The sequence below is a fragment of the Oncorhynchus tshawytscha genome, linkage group LG24 (genome assembly GCF_018296145.1).
Source record: "Oncorhynchus tshawytscha isolate Ot180627B linkage group LG24, Otsh_v2.0, whole genome shotgun sequence".
Taxonomy (NCBI): Eukaryota; Metazoa; Chordata; class Actinopteri; order Salmoniformes; family Salmonidae; genus Oncorhynchus; species Oncorhynchus tshawytscha.
The window spans coordinates 1,251,132-1,267,958 of record NC_056452.1 but is presented as its reverse complement, the minus strand read 5'-3'; the positions used below and the strand labels follow the sequence as shown (position 1 = coordinate 1,267,958).

General features: G+C 42.5%; 1 protein-coding gene across 1 annotated transcript in view; it reads left to right on the top strand.

The window, feature by feature from the left end:
- LOC112223276 (phospholipid phosphatase 4-like) overlaps positions 1 to 16,827 on the top strand; it is a 62,700-nt gene that overhangs the window by 355 nt on the left and 45,518 nt on the right. The gene's annotated exons all lie outside the window — the stretch shown is intronic.

Sequence of the window (16,827 nt, the reverse complement as noted above, 5' to 3'; positions counted from 1 at the left end):
TTTTGATTTTTGATTTGATTTTATTTTTTTGGTCAATTACACATGAACTATATGAACATACTTTTGTCAAGTTTTATTATGTTTTAAACATTTAAAAAAAAACTTGTCCATAAGACATATGTTTTGTCCATTTGCAATTTGATTTCATAGGCAGTCAAAAGTCGAAGTCAAAATTAACTTTTTAATTTATTTGCCAAATGCCATAAGAAATGTCCAAATGCAATATGAATTATTTGAAAGTGCCAAATCAGGATGTTATGTCCATTTGCCATGTACGATCATAGGAAGTCGGTTTACAAACCCAAAAGTCAGTGAACCATGTCCAAAAGGCCTATATACTGCCCAAATGATATATAGCACTATGTTACACCATGAATCAACCTAGATGGTCTGTTTGCCATGTATGATGAGACAAACAAGAAAAACAGCCCTTAAAAAAGTTTAGAAGACTGCCAATTGGTACAGTCCTAAATGTATGTGTGTGTGTAACATTGAAGGAAATATATGAGCCATCCACACCTCCATATGGCTATTATCTCTCCCTTCATTTGTAACGATTTTTTGAAAAACATCCAAAATGACAAGGGGCGCCCCCTATTGGATGGGCATGGGTGGGGGTTGCTCCCTACCCAACCGTGGACCCCTTGCTCCCACCTTTAGGCATTAAACCATTTTAAAAATGTGCTTCTGGTAACCCATTCCAATCACCAGGTGCACGGCTGTCCATTTTCAATATGTTTCAATGGGAAATTAACATCACGAATTTGACATGCTCAAAAATACTGCAGAAATTCAAAATTGACTGGCCTGATTAACTCGTGATAGCCGGGCAGTGATTGTGGTTCCTCTCCATCGCTCATTGTGTTGATTTCATCATGTCCATTTGGTGATGTTTTTTCACTGTTGAATCATATTGCAAATGTACTGTGCATTTGCAATATGTTTCAATGGGCATTTACCATGCTCAAAACTCCTGCAGAAATGCAAAATTGACTGGCCCGATGAACTCGGGAAGGCCAGGCAGTGCTAGTGGTTCCTCTCCATCGCTCGATGGTGACATGAGAGAAGTGGGACTCTGTCGTTTTTTTAACAGTTTTTGAAAAATGTCCAAAATGACTAGGGGCACCCCCTATTGGATGGGCATGGATGGGGGTGCTCCCTACCCAACTGTGGACTCCTTGCACACCCCTAAAGGCATTTAAAACCATTATAAAAATGTTATCCTGGTAACCCGTTCCAATCACCAGGCACACGGCTATCCATTTGCAATATGTTTCAATGGGCATTTACCATCACGAATGTGACATGCTCAAAAAAAACTGCAGGAATGCAAAATTGACTAGCCCGGTGAACTCGGGATGGCAGGGCAGTGATTCTGGTTCCACTCCATCGCTTGTTGGTGTTAATTTCAGAATGTAATTTTGGTGATGGTTCCTTACTGTATTGCAAATGTACAAAAGTCAACTAGCAAGTCAGTGTCCATCAGTCAATTAGACATCATTCTGACACCAAACTGATACCATCTGACACCAAACCCACTTTTTTAAACTCGTATTCACATATTTCAGAGCAGGCCCATAATTCACTGCGCCTTTAGTTTAATTTAAAACCAGTTAAAGCGAGGCGTCCCTCTCATTGTCCGCCACCCCTCCCCCCCTTTCAGCTGAAACCGTGGCACAGGCAATGCAAAAATATTCTTAGAAATAATATTTAACCTCCACACAAGTCCAATACCTCAAATGAAAGATAAACACCTTGTTCATCTACCCAGCATGTCAGATTTTTTAAATGTTTTACGGCGAAAACACACCACATATTTACATTAGACCACCACCGAAACAAAGACAAGAGGCAGCCATTTTGTCCCAGAAAATATAAAATTATAAAAGCAGGATTAAAAAATAAATCATTCACTAACCTTTTGAAAATCTTCATCAGATGACAGTAATAGGACATGTTACACAGTACATTTGTTTTTTTTCAATAATATGCCATTTATATCCATAAATCTCCGTTTACATTGACTTCATGTTCAGAAAATACTCAAAAATGTCCGGAGAAATTATAGATAGAGCCGCCAGATAACAGAAATAAACATCATAAACTTTGACTAAATATACATGTTCTACATATAGTTAGAAAGATACACTGCTTTTAATGCAACCGCTGTGCCACATTTATTTTTAACGTTACAGAATTAGTTCACTATGTAGTAATCTGACACGGCGCTCAGACGTAAGCAATATTTCTCCGCTATGTTGGAGTCAACAGAAATACAAAATTACAACATAAATATTCCCTTACCTTTGATGGTCTTCGATCAGAATGTAGTGGAAGGAGTCATACTTACCTAATATAACGTTTGGTTTCAGTTCGTGTGCCTTTATAGTAGCATATGCTATGAGTTCCAGCTGAAATGCATCCAAAATACTTCTGGTCCCGAACAGTTGCGCATCAAAACTTCAAAATGACATATTATATGTCAACTAAACTGGTCAAACTAAGTGCAGAATCAAGCTTTAGGATGTTCTAAACGTACAAAACAATTCTCAAATCTATCGGACAATCATGCTTCTTCTCAGGCATTCTGGAACAAAGGAAGGTCTGTTCCAAAAGCGCGCTCTAGTCACCATGTATTTTCTCGCGACACTCACTCTTTTGCCTACCAAAGGGTCAAAACTCACGGGATTTGCACAATTAAACGCTGTACTGAATGAGGACATCTAGTGGAAGACATAGAAAGTGTCTCCAGATCCATAGCTGGTTGGGAAGGGTGGGGGCGATGACGTCAAAGTTGCCCCAACTTTCAGTACTCCAAAAATAGTTTGGGAGATTGACTGCCCTGTGAGTTCTGCTATACTTACAGACATAATTCAAACGGTTTTAGAAGCTTTAGAGTGTTTTCTATCCAATAATTATTATTATATGCATATGTTAGCAATTTTGGACAGATTTCTTTTCAGTTTACTATGGGCACGCAATTCATCCAAAGGGGGCAGTATTCTGCCTAGCCCTAACAGGTTTTAAACCATAATACAAACGTAAAAAATGTTGTTACGTTCTAGCTGTGGGTTCAGCTCTGACTTTATGTGTAGACCTATGTGAGGCGACCCTGAATCCCGAGTTTCGGCTTGATAGGTTATTCGGTGCCCAAGCAACGACCTTAATTGGTGCTGAAAATCATTTTTTCCCATGCTTTCCATTGCGACTATGGGACTTTTCTAAATGATGTCATTTTCATAATGGTCAAAATGAACTGAAGTTATTGCAAATGTACAAGGCTGTTTCTCGGTTCTCGGTTCCAGGATCTTCTAGAGCCATATAACTCACCATGCACTATCAACCTGAGTTCTAGAACAGGTTTCTAAAGTTTCAGAGCTCTAGGTCTGATGGTTCTTTAATAGTTTGAACAAAGGTAACTATTGCAGGCTCTGTGTGTCTCTAAGCCCCACACTGTGTCCCTCTGTCCTAGCTGTGTGTGTGTGTGAGAGTTTTTCTTGGAAATTTGACATCTAGTAAGGGACCGTACATTTGCAATATGGAGTTTCTCATCAACCATACGGCAAATGTCAAAATGTTTCCTTCAGGTATGTTGTAACGGTTTTGACTTGAGGTTATTATTTATAGGGGTGCCAGGTAGGTTGTGCCTACCAGAGAAAACATTGGTTTCTCCTTTTAGTTTGGGTGGGAATGAGTCCCATCTGGTCCGTCAAGTCTACACCAATACAAAGGACTTATGTAAAAGTCAGGATGGAAATAAACTTTTCATAAACCCTTAAAACATTGGAAAGAACTTCAAAGACAACTATATTATTTTGCATGGGTTGTATTAGCAACAACAATGATTACACACACACATATAATAATATAACACAATGAGTTCTGGTTCCTCCAGAAATGTCCTGTACCTCGGGCCTAAAAAGAGTCCAGCCCGGTAAAGGAGTTCAGTGAACTCAAGTGACTTTTGTCACGCAATGTTTGTCCGTTCATTCAAGTGTAGCGTCAACCCAGTATTAAACATACCATCAATATAACAATTATTTTACCACAGAACTTAAAGCGTATCAACTCTTACTAAGTCCTCAATAACAACTAACTACATAAATCATCACAGTATACCTCACATCAAAACAAATTAAATACCGTATACAAAAAGGTCTTTCTATGCATGCCTATTGCCCATTGAAAGGGATATCAACCAGATTCCTTTTTCTGTGGCTTCCCTAAGGTGTCTACAGCCTTTAGACGTAGTTTCAGGCCTTTATTTTGAAGACTGAGCTTAAACGTCCACATTGCGTAATTGGTCAGTTGTTGGCTCTGTGTGATTTTTGCGCTAAACAGAGGTAGCCATTTTTTGTCCTGGTCCTAGTGAAAAGCCAACTGTCCCGGTTGATATATTATCGAATAGATATTTGAAAAACACCTTGAGGATTGATTATAAAAAAGATTTGCCATGTTTCTGTCGATATTATGGATATAATTTGGAATTTTTGTCTGCGTTGTCGTGACCGGAAAATTCCTAGGCATAACGCATCAAACTAACAGAGGTATTTGGATATAAAAAATATCTTTATGGAGCAAAAGGAACATTTGCTGTCTAACTGGGAGTCTCGTGAGTGAAAACATCCAAAGCTCATCAAAGGTAAACGATTAATTTGATTGCTTTTCTGATTTTCGTGACCAAGTTACCTGCCGCTAGGTGTACACCAAAAACAGCAGCCTATGTCAAACTACTATCCCGCATAGTATAAAAGTTTATCTGTTCTGTGCGTGAAATAAATATTTCAAAACATAGTCTGGGACAGTTGTGGGATGCAATAGATCCCAAATTAATACAACCAGTAGCATCAAAACACCTTTTATTACGTAATGTGGATTACATAACAGATCAAAATGTTTAGCTTAAAATGTTGATAAACTATTAGGCTATTTCTTCACATTATAAGCACAGCAATGTGCACATCGCACATTAGAACAAATGTTCCATTAGCGGAAAAACACCATTATCAAAAGTGACCGCAAATGCGATTATGCATGTAATGCTTTATTATAAAAGGTGAATTTAAGCCTGATGATTGTCATGTAAGTATAAAAGCTGCTTTCTTATAATAAAAAAAAGCTTAAGGTAGTGGAATGGGATAATGTCTTAGTTGTCACACCCTGACCATAGTTTGCTTTGTATGTTTCTATGGTCAGGGTGTGATCTGAGTGGGCATTCTATGTTACATGTCTAGTTTGTCTATTTCTATGTTTGGCCTGATATGGTTCTCAAACACAGGCAGGTGTTAGTCATTGTCTCTGATTGGGAACCATATTTAGGTAGCCTGTTTGGTGTTGGGTTTTGTGGGTGATTGTTCCTGTCTCTGTGTTTGCACCAGATAGGGCTGGTTTAGGTTTTCACGGTTTGTTAGTCTGTTCATGTGTAGAGTCTTTCTTAAAGAACCATGAATAGAAACCAAGCTGCGTTTTGGTCCGCCTCTCCTTCAAGTCAAGAAAACCGTTACATTAGTGTTGTTTGTGTGAAGAAATCATTATTTTAACTTTTTGCAGTACAATTCACATTGTGTGAGCAACTCCTCTAAGAGTAGGAATCAGGCTGTTTGAGAGGGTTTGAATCCTAAGAAAGCTGCCTATACATTGTTTGAAGTACTATATAGGCAACATAGTTACTGTTGCAGGCCAAAAGTGGTGTGCTGGAAAACCTTGGTATATCATTGGTGAAGTAGGCATTGTGGTGCTTGTGAATTTCCTTTCAATTTCAAAGTTTATATTTGGGTCAAATTACCCTTATCTAGAGATGTGTCTGAAGGCCCATGGCGACAGAATCCACAATAGTCCATTTGTTACTTCTGGCTACAGCCTAGAGTTAGCATATTCACGTTGTCAGTTCTCAGGAGTGGAAAGAGCCGATCCGATGTTAGTAAAGCTGCACTGCAAGCCGCAACTTCTTCGAAAACACTTCACACTAGCGTCACTATGCAAAGAACCTGTCCACGTTTTCTTCGTCACGAGAATGGTGTTACTTTTGCAATAAAATGTGAATTGTCGAATGCTCTGATGCTTCCCTGTCAGTTTTGTCCACGTTGAACACTGTGTCAAATACCCTATTTTCAGACTCCTAATTATCATTACACCTCTGAAGGCTCTTGCCACTTCCATGCCAGTCGGAAGAACTTAATCCCATATCATAATGCTACAAGAAGGAGGGGAAGAGGGTTTGTTTCTGTGTGGAATACTCAAGTGAAGATTTCCTTTTTGTCTAGATGTAAGATCTCCAGTCTGTTCTTTTTGATCATGGCCTATTGGAGATTGCATGGTTGTGTGCTCGATTTTATACACCTGTCAGCAACGAGTGTTGCTGTAATGTCAGAATCCACTCATTTGAAAGGGTCTCCACAAACTTTTGTATATATGGTGTAACTCCCATCTGAAGCAATGTTTTATGCTAAGCTGTTGCCAAAAACAGTTTAAGCTGTCAGTTATTTTTGATAAATAAATCTCAGATGCCAAATTATACTGTTTTGATAGTTATTTAAAGGAGACGTTTACCCAAAATCCAGGAACTTCAAAGTGATTCCATATATTGAAACTAGTTCCGTGGAGTTTGCCCTCCCTCCTCGACCTTCCTGTAGTGCCGTTCTGAAACAGCTGCAAAAACGGGACATGTGACTCATGTTGCTGGATGCAAGCCTCGCTCTGCTCTGTTGACAGTGAATTCATCATTGAGAAATCTGAAAACTGTGGACAAACTCGTTGTTTTAGTGAAAGCGTACAGCCGAATCAGCTATTTTTGTCAAATGTACTATTTGTTTTAAGTCAGGAAATATGTACTTGTCACCTCAAACATTAGCGATTATATCATTATTTTACGTAGCCGACTGCCACAGCAGTGGAGATCGGTCACAACTGCGCATAAAGACATCACAATATGCCCTAATATGGAGAATGATGACACATATTCAAGTTTTTTTAGAGAGAGAAGGAGCTGGTGCTGGTGTCCGTCCCCTGCCTGAATGTTACACACTAAATCAAGTGAAGAAGGCACAATTCCACTGTTTTCTGATAAATGATAAGAAGAGATGCAGAATATGGTGAGTAGCAATTCGGAATAGTAAATACGATGTAAATACTACTGTATTTCCATGGACTGGATTTAGCGCAGCGCTAAAATACAAAGACGCGTTTGAGAAGAGAAAGTGACAAAGCAAGTATGCAGTTGTACTGTTTGTAGCCTAGCCTGATTATTGAAGTTCCTGGTGTTTTTATTGTCTATTACCATTGCATTACTTAAATTATTCATACCCCTTGACTTACTCCACAGCCTGAATTCAATTTTTTTTCTCTCACCCATCTACACACAATACCCTATAATGACAAAGTACATTTTGGGGGGAGGGGAAATGTTTGCAAATGTATAAAACATGTAATACAGAAATATCTAATTTACATACAGTACCAGTCAAAAGTTAGAACACACCTACAGTGGTTGCACCACGGGACTTAGAGTTACCCAGCATCATGGCTTAAGTTCTCCAGACCACTACAAGGGGGAGTTAGAGCATTCATTATGCATTTGGGTCCCAAGGTTTTTATATGACCCATCATATCGAGTGGTTCCAATGACGAATTTGAGACGAGCCACCCGTCACTGGGGCTTTCTTCAACAAAGATGGCTGACAAAACATTACAGTGGAACCAAATGTAAGTAGTTATAAAGTCATAACGAGTCAAGCAAAAAATGTACAATTGAAAGGAATATGTCAGTTAACATGCTAAATAGCAATTTTCGTATATTATCTGACTAGCTAACATTAGCCAGCTAGCTAGCTGGTGTTATGAAAGGAGAATGAATTTATAATTTGTGTTGTTTAATGTTTTAGGGACTCCTGAGAACCAGCAAACCAGGCTCTCGTCTTGTGAAACAGTGGATATAAAGAATCTAGCTTGTGTAAGCTTGGCTAGGTAACTATTTACTTGCTCATTTTGTAGTGGAGGATAAAAATAACTGTATGCCTATGGATGCTACAGTATGTAGCCGATCTGTGTATGGACCCTAAAACTTTAGATTCTGACCTAATATTCATACCATTCTATGAACCTCAGTTATCATAGTTGTTGTATCAACTTCAAGTCTGAATGGCATTAATGAAGCCTATGGATAGAGTAGAATATAATAACTCTATTGTGCCAAGGATGCAAGTCCTATATACATGGACTGTTGTTATTACCACGCATGAGATTAAATAAAGGTGCATTTCAGGTATTCATCTCTGAGACATTCTTTTCAGTCATATCAAACTTCATTTTTTGAATGATGGGGTCTGTTACTGTGTTTGGTTTTTGTTTTCTGCTGCCAGAAGTTTTATTTTAATTTGTACATGCTGTTAAGATGTTTTATTTGAAATGCTCTTGGATATAAATGTCAGGAAACGATCTCAAGAAGCAGTCAGTTTTTAAGGCTGTCACATTAGTCTAGTGGAATGTGAACATCTCGGGCACACGCGCAAAAGGGACATGGTATTTAAGCACTTGATGCTGAAAGAATTGTCCTGCAAGAAACATACATAAAAGCCACGGTGTGACATCTGAGATCCAACTAGATTTCTCAAGTTTATCGTTCACCCTTCTCCTCCAATTCCTGAGGTGTCACTAATTCTCTACTAACACCCCTTCTCAACTCTCCTCTATGTCTACAGACCCACACGGTATGCACATCATTGTATCAGGGAACAGGGAACATTCATTCTTTACCTGTCACCCTATTGAACGTCTATGGCTCTAACATTGACTACCCACATTTCTTTCGTAATGTTCTTGATTTGCTCCCAGACCTTAGTTCCACTAATCTAATAATTGGAGGCAATTGAAATTGTTACCTTGATCCATATTTTGAGAAACTGTCTACACGTACCCCTTCAAATATCACCTCTGTCCATGTTCTAAATAATCTAATCAAATCCAGGAATCTAGTGGACATCTGGAGACTGCAACATCCCACAGACAGACTACACATTCTACTCTCATTTTCACAAGTCTTATTCTAGAATCGACTACTTCCTAATAAATTCCATACTGATAACCAATGTGCTTAATTTGAAACACCATAGTCCAATTAGTCCAATTATGTTGCCCCTCAATCTTTCTTCACCAAAACAGAATTACAGTTGGTGTTTTAACCCCTCCTTGCTCACTAACCAAGCATTCATTGACCCCATGACAGCCAAGTTGAATGAGTTCCTCAAGAATAATGACACAGGAGTGGTATCTGATTCTACAATAACCGAAACAGTACCGTGTTTCAACAAACACTCACACGGAAACAAACACCCACAACTCAAAAGCGAAACCCAGGCTACCTAAGTATGATTCGGAAAGGTTGCTGGCTAGACAACTTAAGGGTGCACAAACTAATAGAGCAATCCATAAAATATGGTCTAAGGCAGGCACTTTGCTGACAGATCCTTAAAAGATAAACAACTGCTTTAAAGAATTTTACTGTTATATTCTTCCAGATCGGATGCTTCTGGTTCTTTTTTTTCTTTTTTTAAATTAATTGAATATTTGAAACATACAAGTCGCTCTACAACTACATCATACCAGTCATCCAACAGATTCCCATTCAGAGCAACACACAGAAGCATCCAGGGATAATGCCCTGCTCAAGGGCACGTTGACAGATCTACCACCAGGCCAAAAAACGTGAACCCGAACCCTCCAAGATCCCCCCCACAGTTCCCCAATAGCTGTCCCTCAACCATTTGAGACACCCCCCCTCAGATTAAAAATAAAAAACTATTAATTCCATTCCCCACTCCCATGAACCCCCCCAATGCACCAACAACCAAGAGAATGAAGTAAAGAGAAAAAAAGGAAAAGACAGAAGTGTCACGCCCTGGTCTTAGTATTTTGTGTTTTTATATTCATTTGGTCAGGCCAGGGTGTGACATGGGTTTATTTTGTGTTGTGTTTTTGTATTGGGGTTTTAGTAGGTATTGGGATTGTGGCTGAGTAGGGGTGTCTAGCATAGTCTATGGCTGCCTGAGGCGGTTCTCAATCAGAGTCAGGTGATTCTCGTTGTCTCTGATTGGGAACCATATTTAGGTAGCCTGGGTTTCACTGTGTGTTTGTGGGTGATTGTTCATGTCTCTGTGTGTGTTAGCACAAGATAGACTGTTTAGGTTGTTACGTTTGTTGGTTTGTTTTTTTTTGTTTGTTTTTTTTCTTCATCATTAAATATGTATCTAACTTACCACGTTGCATTTTGGTCCGACTCTCTTTCGACGGAAGAAAACCGTAACAGAATCACCCACCACAACTGGACCAAGCAGCGTGGACAGGAATGGACATGGGAGGATGTTATGGACAGCAAGAGTATAGAGTATACGACTTGGGAGGAAATAGACAGTTGGGCGGTCGACCCAGAGAGAGTGCCGGAGCCCGCCTGGGATTCGCTGGAGCAGTGCGAAGAGGGCTATAGGAGAATGGAGTCGAAGAGAAAAGCACGGCGGCGTAGAAGGGAGCCCGAGAGTCAGCCCCAAAAATTTCTTGGGGGGGGCTCAGGGAGAGTGCGGCAGAGTCAGGGTTCAGACCTGAGCCAACTCCCCCTGTTTATCGTGAGGAGCAGCGATCACAGGACTTCTGGACGTGGGAGGAGATATTGGACGGAAAAGGACCCTGGACACAGCCTGAAGAATATCGCCGCCCCAAAGAAGAACTGGAGGCGGTGAAAGCGGAAAGGCGCTGGTATGAAGAGGCAGCACGGCGACGCGGATGGAAGCCCGAGAGTCCGCCCCAAAAATGTATTGGGGGGCTCAGGGAGAGTGTGGCAGAGTCAGGGTTCAGACCTGAGCCAACTCCCCCTGTTTATCGTGAGGAGCCAAGGAGGAGACCAGAACCAGAGCCGGTGTTGGAGGTGAGTGAAGCAGAGACTGTGAAGGAGTTAATGGGGAAAGTGGAGGAGAGAGTTATGAGGGAGTTGCTAGTTTGGTGCTTTAGGTGTGATATTCGTCTGACGGAGCGTGTCGGGGATTTGATGGCACCTGGGTCAGCGCTCCATACTCATCCTGAGGTGCGTGTTAGTCGGCTGGTGAAGAGTGTGCCAGCCTCACGCACTAGGCCTCCTGTGTACCTACCCAGCCTTGCACGTCCTGTGCCATTCCTGCTCTCAGGCTCTCCAGTACACCTTCACGGTCCGGTCCATCCTGTGCCACCTTCACACACCAGTTCTCCGGTGGCAGCTCCCCGCACCAGGCTTCCTGTGCGTGTCCTCGGTTCAGTACCACCAGTGCCAGCACCACGCACCAGGCCTTCAGTGCACCTCGCCTGTTCAGCGCTGTCAGAGCCTTCCTCCTCTACAGCGCTGCTGGAGTCTCCTGCCTGTTTAGCGCAGCCAGAGCCTTCCTCCTATCCTGCGCTGCCGGAGTCTCCCGCATGTTCAGCGCAGCCAGAGCTGCCAGCCTGCATGGAGCAGCCAGAGCTGTCAGTCTACATGGAGCAGCCTGAGCTGCCAGCCTGCATGGAGCAGTCTGAGCTGTCAGTCTGCATGGAGCAGCCAGAGCTGCCAGTCTGCATGGAGCAGCCAGAGCTGCCAGTCTGCATGGAGCAGCCAGAGCTGCCAGTCTGCATGGAGCAGCCAGAGCTGCCAGTCTGCATGGAGCAGCCAGAGCTGCCAGTCTGCATGGAGCAGCCAGAGCTGCCAGTCTGCATGGAGCTGCCAGTCTGCATGGAGCAGCCAGAGCTGCCAGTCTGCATGGAGCAGCCAGAGCTGTCAGTCTGCATGGAGCAGCCAGAGCTGCCAGTCTGCATGGAGCAGCCGGAGATGCCAGAGCTGCCAGTCTGCATGGAGCTGCCAGTCTGCATGGAGCAGCCAGAGCTGCCAGTCTGCATTGTGCAGCCAGAGCCGCCAGTCGGCATGGAGCAGCCAGAGCCGCCAGTCGGCATGGAGCAGCCAGAGCCGTCAGTCGGCATGGAGCAGCCAGAGCCGTCAGTCTGCATGGAGCAGCCAGAGCCGCCTGTCTGCATGGAGCAGCCAGAGCCGCCAGTCGGCATGGAGCAGCCAGAGTCGGCATGGAGCAGCCAGAGCTGTCAGTCTGCATGGAGCAGCCAGAGCCGCCAGTCTGCATGGAGCAGCCAGAGCTGCCAGTCTGCATGGAGCAGACAGAGCTGCCAGTCTGCATGGAGCAGCCGGAGCTGCCAGTCTGCATGGAGCAGCCGGAGATGCCAGAGCTGCCAGTCTGCATGGAGCTGCCAGTCTGCATGGAGCAGCCAGAGCTGCCAGTCGGCATGGAGCAGCCAGAGCCGTCAGTCGGCATGGAGCAGCCAGAGCCGTCAGTCGGCATGGAGCAGCCAGAGCTGTCAGTCTCTGCATGGAGCAACCAGAGCCGCCTGTCTGCATGGAGCAGCTAGAGCCGCCAGTCAGCCAGGATCTTCCAGATCCGCCAGTCAGCCAGGATCCGCCAGTCAGCCAGGATCCGCCAGTCAGCCAGGATCTTCCAGATCCGCCAGTCAGCCATGATCTTCCAGATCCGCCAGTCAGCCAGGATCCACCAGTCAGCCAGGATCTTCCAGGTCCGCCATTCAGCCAGGATCCACCAGTCAGCCAGGATTCGCTAGTCAGCCATGATCTTCCAGATCCGCCAGTCAGCCATGATCCTCCAGATCCGCCTACTACCTGCCTGAGTTTCCTCTCAATACTGGGCTTCCTCTCGGTACTAGGCATCCCCTCAGTCCTGAGCTTCCCCTCAGTCCCGAGCTTCCCCGCCGCCACCGTGGACAGACGCCCACCCGGACCCTCCCCTATGGGTTTTAGTGTGCGGCCGGGAGTCCGCACCTTGGGGGGGGGGTTCTGTCATGCCCTGGTCTTAGTATTTTGGCTGCCTGAGGCGGTTCTCAATCAGAGTCAGGTGATTCTCGTTGTCTCTGATTGGGAACCATATTTAGGTAGCCCGGGTTTCACTGTGTGTTTGTGGGTGATTGTTCATGTCTCTGTGTGTGTTTAGCACAAGATAGACTGTTTAGGTTTTTACATTTGTTGTTTTGTTTTGTTCGTTTTTTCTTCATCATTAAATATGTATCTAACTTACCACGCTGCATTTTGGTCTGACTATCTTTCGACGGAAGAAAACCGTAACAAGAAGAAAACAGCAAACAACAATGCAAAGAAATTATAAAACAAAATAATACATTTAAAACAAAGAACATCAAGGACAACTAAAATCATAACTGCAATGCCAACTGTATATGTTTGTGTGCATGCCTGGCACTATTACATATATGTGCGTGTTCTTCAGTTGTCAACATCCTGGTCCTCAAATGAAATGGGTATATTTTCCTATTTATGCTATTTTTATTCCTCCTCCAGTTTTCATGCTTTATATTGGGCAGACAGACCAGTTCCCTACCTCCTCCCGCAGTCACCTGCCTCCTCCATTTTTCGGGTAATGCTGTAATCAATTGGTTGTACTCTTGGATTGAGCATGAAATTTAAATTGTAGCCAGCTCTGCAATGCTTGTTTGAAAAAGAGAGATACTTTGAAAAAAGTATCATTTTCAATTAATCTAAAATGAGACACGGTAATCTGCACAAAGGCATAAGGCCATTTTTAAACAATGGATGAGCTTTTCTTAGTAATCTACTTGAGAACCATTTAGGGTTCAAATAAAACTTGTATGAGTAAAGCTTTTACAGAGGTTTAGTGCTTTTATATTTAATAATCTCAACCCACCCACCTCGAATTCATTATATAAGTAGACAAGTTTAATTTTGTCTGGTTTAGCGTCTCAGATAAAGCAAAATATTTTTTGCTCATATGATTTGAAAAATGAACCATCAGAAGTAGGCAGCGCCAAAAGTAAGTGAGTGACTGAGATATGGTTGCAGGATCTTGTCTATTTTTACACGTTTTCTATTGAAATTCTTGAAATTCATTGTGGAGAGCTCATTTAGATATTCGGTGATATGAATACTGAGTATGTCTACTACACCATCAGACCATTTTATAGGTAAACAGCAGGATAATGTAGAGGTTGTATTTTTTAAAGATCCAATACTTAATATTGTACATTTATCGTAATTAGGTTTTAGTCCAGAGAGTACAGAAAAGTTATCTAGATCTTCAATGAGACAGGGATCTAGCTTGTGGACTTAATATAAAACTTCAGTCATCGGCATACATGGACACCTTTGTTTTGTTATTGGATCTTATTTTAATAGCTAGCATTTCAATGGCCATAATGAATAGATATGGTGACAGCGGAAACCCTTGTTTAACTCCTTTTGAAACAAATAACTATATACAAAATGCCAAAATGGTATTCTAACACCCCCCCAAAAAAAAAAAATGGAGAAAAAAAAAGGAAAACAAAATACATTTAGAAAATAACATGGGTAACTATTTACACACTTTCAATATTTGGAAGACCCTCAGTCCTCTATCAAATCAAATAGATTTATATAAAATCTAATTTATTTACATCAGCTAATATCTCAAAGTGCTTTACAGAAACCCAGCCTAAAACCCCAAACACCAAGCAATGCAGGTGTAGAAGCACGGTGGCTAGGAAAAACTCCCTAGAAAGGCCAAAACCTAGGAAGAAACCTAGAGAGGAACCAGGCTATGAGGGGTGGCCAGTCCTCTTCTGGCTGTGCCAGGTGGAGATTATAACAGAACATGGCCGAGATGTTCAAACATTCATAGATGACGAGCAGGGTCAAATAATAATAATCACAGTAGTTGTAGAGGATGCAACAGGACAGCACCTCAAGAGTAAATATGAACAGTTTAGGGTTCCATAGCCTCAGGCAGAACAGTTGCAACTGGAACAGCAGCAAGGCCAGGTAGACTGGGGACAGCAAGGAGTCATCATGCCAGGTAGTCCTGACGCATGGTCCTATGGCTCAGGTCCTCCTCCGAGAGAGAGAGAGAGAGAGAGAATTAGAGAGCATACTTAAATTCACACAGGACACCGGATAAGACAGAAGAAGTACTTCAGATATAACAAACTGACCCTAGCCCCCCGACACAAACTACTGCAGCATAAATACTGGAGGCTGAGACAGGAGGGGTCAGGAGACACTGTGGCCCCATCTGATGAGACCCCCGGACAGGGCCAAACAGGCAGGATATAACCCCACCCACTTTGCCAATGCTCTACACAATATTGTGCTGCTGATGCCAGGTGCCATAGCAGTCTCTTTCTGCTGTAAAGCAGAGGGTCACCAAGCATGTGGTGCAGGTGATGGGGGACTTAATTTAGCAAACAACACAGTGAAGCCTCCATGCTGTGCCCTTTTGGCCCTGAAGCACATCCATGCCTGCAGAAATAAATTTGAGCAGATGAACACCACTTGTGGCAGGAGCTTGATGAACCAGCTTCAGTGGGGGATGGACACCTTGGCCCTGGGGGCTGCCATTCAGAGTCAGTGTCACTGTGAAAGGTAATGTTCAGTTAGAATAGTTTCACATATGAGCCCTGTATCAACAGGTATAATAAACAGATATATATATATATATATATATGAGTACAGTGAACATAAGGTTGAATATATTATGACAGACCAGCTAGATCTGCTGTCTTTATTATATTACAACAGACCAGCTGTATCTACTGTCTCCATTTCACTTTGGCCATTGTTGTGGGCCTGCCCTCCCCTCAACAGCCTCAAATTGGCTATTTCATGTGGGTTGGGGTTGTCAAAGTCGTGTGTAAAGGTGTCAGCCGCGGGAGAGTCAAACGGAGTGTAAATGGAGTATTTTAATATAAGTCCACTTAAGAGGTTAACATGCTCCAAACACTAAATACGTACATACATAAATGAACATGGGTACGAGGACTCGTCTCGCACCTATACAATAAAAAACAACACTTGACATAAAACAATCTCTGACAAAGACATAAGGGGAAACATAGGGTTAAATACACAACAGGTAATGAATGGGATTGAAAACAGGTGTGTGGGAAGACAAGACAAAACCAATGGAAAATGGATCAATGATGGCTAGAAGGCCGGTGACGTCAACCGCCGAGCACCGCCCAAACAAGGAGAGGCAACGACTTCGGGAGAAGTCGTGACAAGGGTGGGGCGGCAGACACACGCATCTCACACTTCATGACATTACACGTTTATACTGTATATTGCTTCTAAAATTTAAAAAATATCACAAATAATATTTTATATTATTAATTTCAAACAAGGGCATTAGCATGAGAAGAACTTACCAGTCCAAAACGATGTCCTCTCCCGTTCAAAAAATATTCCTCCACTTCATCGCTAATTGAATCATCATACAACCAATCTCTGTCTCACTTTCCCGATCAATTTATTCTAAAATTGTGTGTACATCTGTATATCTAGACTTAGATTTAGCTTTCCCTGACTTAGCCGCCATAATGATTGATATATAAACAGCTGAATATGCGAAACAACGCTGTGCATAATATGTGTTGCTCCTTCCGGTATGAAACTTCAATAGCGAATTACTCTCTTTACGCCGGAGTTTACTACATGGGTTGGTCTTGCAACACAAACATGAGCTCAGCTCATTGGCTATCTACCCAGCTAGATTTCAAGATGATCAGTGGTCATTGGGTTAAAATACAGTCAATCAACGAAACAGCGGGCAAATCATTGGTGCACAATGATGTCATTACTTGTTGTCTTCAAATCGGTTTCTTTCAGTCAATACGCCCTGTGAAATGACCCATCAGGTTTGGTTGTGTTACAAACAAACCAGTTGATTGCAGTGAAACCAAACATGACTGGAAAAGTCACGTTCTGTGTGGGTATTTACCTCAAATGTGTCGTCGAAAATGGAATGAGACGGATTT